This window comes from Schistocerca americana, unplaced genomic scaffold (assembly GCF_021461395.2).
Source record: "Schistocerca americana isolate TAMUIC-IGC-003095 unplaced genomic scaffold, iqSchAmer2.1 HiC_scaffold_47, whole genome shotgun sequence".
NCBI lineage: Eukaryota > Metazoa > Arthropoda > Insecta > Orthoptera > Acrididae > Schistocerca > Schistocerca americana.
This window is the reverse complement of record NW_025726203.1, coordinates 2,857,501-2,862,500: the sequence shown is the minus strand read 5'-3', so window position 1 is coordinate 2,862,500 and position 5,000 is coordinate 2,857,501. Positions and strand designations below refer to the sequence as shown.

The following is a 5,000-nucleotide window of genomic DNA, read 5'->3' as shown; positions in this document are numbered from 1 at the left end:
CTGTCCCTCTAAGAAGAAAAGTAATCGCTGACAGCACGAAGGATGTCACGCGACTAGTTAGCAGGCTAGAGTCTCGTTCGTTATCGGAATTAACCAGACAAATCGCTCCACCAACTAAGAACGGCCATGCACCACCACCCACCGAATCAAGAAAGAGCTATCAATCTGTCAATCCTTCCGGTGTCCGGGCCTGGTGAGGTTTCCCGTGTTGAGTCAAATTAAGCCGCAGGCTCCACTCCTGGTGGTGCCCTTCCGTCAATTCCTTTAAGTTTCAGCTTTGCAACCATACTTCCCCCGGAACCCAAAAGCTTTGGTTTCCCGGAGGCTGCCCGCCGAGTCATCGGAGGAACTGCGGCGGATCGCTGGCTGGCATCGTTTATGGTTAGAACTAGGGCGGTATCTGATCGCCTTCGAACCTCTAACTTTCGTTCTTGATTAATGAAAACATACTTGGCAAATGCTTTCGCTTCTGTTCGTCTTGCGACGATCCAAGAATTTCACCTCTAACGTCGCAATACGAATGCCCCCGCCTGTCCCTATTAATCATTACCTCGGGTTCCGAAAACCAACAAAATAGAACCGAGGTCCTATTCCATTATTCCATGCACACAGTATTCAGGCGGGCTTGCCTGCTTTAAGCACTCTAATTTGTTCAAAGTAAACGTGCCGGCCCACCGAGACACTCACTCAAGAGCACCCTGGTAGGATTGCAACGGGGTCCGCCTCGGGACGCACGAGCACGCACGAGGCGCGTCGCACGCCTTCAGCTCGCCCCACCGGCAGGACGTCCCACGATACATGCCAGTTAAACACCGACGGGCGGTGAACCAACAGCGTGGGACACAAATCCAACTACGAGCTTTTTAACCGCAACAACTTTAATATACGCTATTGGAGCTGGAATTACCGCGGCTGCTGGCACCAGACTTGCCCTCCAATAGATACTCGTTAAAGGATTTAAAGTGTACTCATTCCGATTACGGGGCCTCGGATGAGTCCCGTATCGTTATTTTTCGTCACTACCTCCCCGTGCCGGGAGTGGGTAATTTGCGCGCCTGCTGCCTTCCTTGGATGTGGTAGCCGTTTCTCAGGCTCCCTCTCCGGAATCGAACCCTGATTCCCCGTTACCCGTTACAACCATGGTAGGCGCAGAACCTACCATCGACAGTTGATAAGGCAGACATTTGAAAGATGCGTCGCCGGTACGAGGACCGTGCGATCAGCCCAAAGTTATTCAGAGTCACCAAGGCAAACGGACCGGACGAGCCGACCGATTGGTTTTGATCTAATAAAAGCGTCCCTTCCATCTCTGGTCGGGACTCTGTTTGCATGTATTAGCTCTAGAATTACCACAGTTATCCAAGTAACGTGGGTACGATCTAAGGAACCATAACTGATTTAATGAGCCATTCGCGGTTTCACCTTAATGCGGCTTGTACTGAGACATGCATGGCTTAATCTTTGAGACAAGCATATGACTACTGGCAGGATCAACCAGGGAGCTGCGTCAACTAGAGCTGAGCAGCCGGCCGCCCGGGAGTGTGTCCCGGGGGCCCGCGCGAACACGCAAGCGTCCGCTCAATTATTCTGCAAACAGGAGGAGGCTGAGCTCCCCTGCACCATACACCTCGAAACCCTCTCAGGTCCCGGCGGCGCGCAGCGCCGTCCTAAGTACTTGGTCGGGTTCGAGAGAGGCGCAATCGCCCGGAGTTTGGCGAGTAGACGCTTTAGGTGCGACCACCCGTGCTCCCAACTGAGCTTGCCGCTGCCGACAGAGGCCCGGGAGCGTGCTGTCGTGGCATTGCCGGCGGGAGACAACACGCGCCACCTACGGTGACCGGCAGCTCCAACGCCAGCGCCACAGAAGGACAAAAGCCCCACTTGGGTGCCGAAGCGAACTCTCCCAGCACAGCGCACGCGCCAACACGTCCGCACAGCTGCGATACAAACCACCTGCGAGAACCGCAGAGGCGACCGAGCAGCAGACGGCGTCGCGGCGCCGAGCGCCGGGCGGCGGCGCATCCTCAGCGCACACAGTCCTCAATCGGACCAGCACACTGCAGATGTCCACCGCGCTTCGCACCGGGCCCGCGAGGACCTACTTTGGCCGCACGGCGCCGCGTGCAGGGTGCGCCGGCGCGCAGCTGCGCCGCCTGCCGCCTCCGTCGGCCGGCGCGCCTGCCACTGGCCGCCCCCACCAGCCGGCTGTAGCGCGTGCGCCCACGCACCGCGCGGCCAGCACGCCGGGAGGCCCCCCCTCACCGGCCGGGGACGGTCCCACCCAGCCACCGCCGCGTATCGCTTCACACCCACATGCCATTCACGTTCGTGGGCATGGTGGGTATCGCTGAAACAACCGGTTGGTAGCTCAACCGATCGTCGCCATCACTGATTCACCTCTAGCGAGAACAACCGCACCACAACGGTTTACCAGTTGTTCATTTGCGTAACGTCACCAGCAAACGTAGACGTCCATCGCCATTTGCAAATTCAACGATTGTTGCATGCCTGTGTCAGGTGTCATGACACACTATGTCTGCCCACATACACGCAACAACATGTGCACGCTTCGCGAACACGTGGAAGGTGGCCCCCGTACGTATGCGATGTCCATTGCGCGAACGACTGTCAACCGGCCTCTGTCGCATGTCGCAGATGTGGAACGCAGTGCACCATGCTATCACGGTGTGTGAGAGGAGACGACTACGTCTGACAACACGCGCCACTACATCAACAGACGGCTCATGCTGATCGCCATCCACGGCATACCATACTGCAATCCAGCTCTTATAGGGAGACGACACGTAGCTGAGTGCACAATATTTGGACCGTATGGTTCGCCGTTGTTGGCGCAGTCGTGGTACGGTCACACATGTACCACGATGTATCATTCAGTACATGAGGACCAATGTGCAGTACAGTGTGTGATTTGGACGTACAACATCAGCGGACAGTTGACACAAGCCGTACCACAACGTAGGCTGTGCTTCGCCATGCGAATGCCAATGAACAACTGCGAAGGGCATTGAGCATGTACGTCCTACTGCCATCCGCATTACAGTGTATAGCTGCAAGGTGTTTCACATGAAGCGATACTCTGGGGACCGGGCAGTGCGAGTAGCAAACTATATTGCGGGGGTTGCAGTTAGGCAACACTACACTAATATAACGCGTCGTATGACAATTACAGAGCAGGTTAAGGCCCAACGTGTGTTGGGTTAAGGCCCAACGTGTGTTGGGTTAAGGCCCAACGTGTGTTGGGTTAAGGCCCAACGTGTGTTGGGTTAAGGCCCAACGTGTGTTGGGTTAAGGCCCAACGTGTGTTGGGTTAAGACCCAACGTGTGTTGGGTTAAGGCCCAACGTGTGTTGGGTTAAGGCCCAACGTGTGTTGGGTTAAGGCCCAACGTGTGTTGGGTTAAGGCCCAACGTGTGTTGGGTTAAGGCCCAACGTGTGTTGGGTTAAGGCCCAACGTGTGTTGGGTTAAGGCCCAACGTGTGTTGGGTTAAGGCCCAACGTGTGTTGGGTTAAGGCCCAACGTGTGTTGGGTTAAGGCCCAACGTGTGTTGGGTTAAGGCCCAACGTGTGTTGGGTTAAGGCCCAACGTGTGTTGGGTTAAGGCCCAACGTGTGTTGGGTTAAGGCCCAACGTGTGTTGGGTTAAGGCCCAACGTGTGTTGGGTTAAGGCCCAACGTGTGTTGGGTTAAGGCCCAACGTGTGTTGGGTTAAGGCCCAACGTGTGTTGGGTTAAGGCCCAACGTGTGTTGGGTTGAGGCCCAACGTGTGTTGGGTTGAGGCGCAACATAGGTTAGGTTGAGGCGCAACATAGGTTAGGTTGAGGCGCAGCATGGGTTAGGTTAAGGCGCAACATGGGTTAGGTTAAGGCGCAACATGGGTTAGGTTAAGGCGCAACATGGGTTAGGTTAAGGCGCAACATGGGTTAGGTTAAGGCGCAACATGGGTTAGGTTAAGGCGCAACATGGGTTAGGTTAAGGCGCAACATGGGTTAGGTTAAGGCGCAACATGGGTTAGGTTAAGGCGCAACATGGGTTAGGTTAAGGCGCAACATGGGTTAGGTTAAGGCGCAACATGGGTTAGGTTAAGGCGCAACATGGGTTAGGTTAAGGCGCAACATGGGTTAGGTTAAGGCGCAACATAGGTTAGGTTAAGGCGCAACATGGGTTAGGTTAAGGCGCAACATGGGTTAGGTTAAGGTACAATATGGGTTAGGTTAAGGTACAATATGGGTTAGGTTAAGGTACAATATGGGTTAGGTTAAGGCGCAACATAGGTTAGGTTAAGGCGCAACATAGGTTAGGTTAAGGCGCAACATAGGTTAGGTTAAGGCGCAACATAGGTTAGGTTAAGGCACAACACGGGTTAGGTTAAGGTACAACACGGGTTAGGTTAAGGTACAACACGGGTTAGGTTAAGGTACAACACGGGTTAGGTTAAGGTACAACACGGGTTAGGTTAAGGTACAACACGGGTTAGGTTAAGGTACAACACGGGTTAGGTTAAGGTACAACACGGGTTAGGTTAAGGTACAACACGGGTTAGGTTAAGGTACAACACGGGTTAGGTTAAGGTACAACACGGGTTAGGTTAAGGCACAACACGGGTTAGGTTAAGGCACAATACGGGTTAGGTTAAGGCACAACACGGGTTAGGTTAAGGCACAACACGGGTTAGGTTAAGGCACAACACGGGTTAGGTTAAGGCACAATACGGGTTAGGTTAAGGCACAATACGGGTTAGGTTAAGGCACAATACGGGTTAGGTTAAGGCACAATACGGGTTAGGTTAAGGCACAATACGGGTTAGGTTAAGGCACAATACGGGTTAGGTTAAGGCACAATACGGGTTAGGTTAAGGCACAATACGGGTTAGGTTAAGGCACAATACGGGTTAGGTTAAGGCACAATACGGGTTAGGTTAAGGCACAATACGGGTTAGGTTAAGGCACAATACGGGTTAGGTTAAGGCACAATACGGGTTAGG

The 5,000-nt window shown here is 53.8% G+C and overlaps 1 non-coding gene across 1 annotated transcript in view; it reads right to left on the bottom strand.

The window, feature by feature from the left end:
• The window catches only part of LOC124584124, a 1,910-nt gene extending 409 nt beyond the window's left edge, over positions 1-1,501 (bottom strand). The window contains exon 1 of the ribosomal RNA XR_006974534.1: positions 1-1,501. This exon is cut by the window's left edge and continues 409 nt beyond it. This is a non-coding gene — a ribosomal RNA (small subunit ribosomal RNA).
• Positions 1,502-5,000: the final 3,499 nt, after the last annotated feature.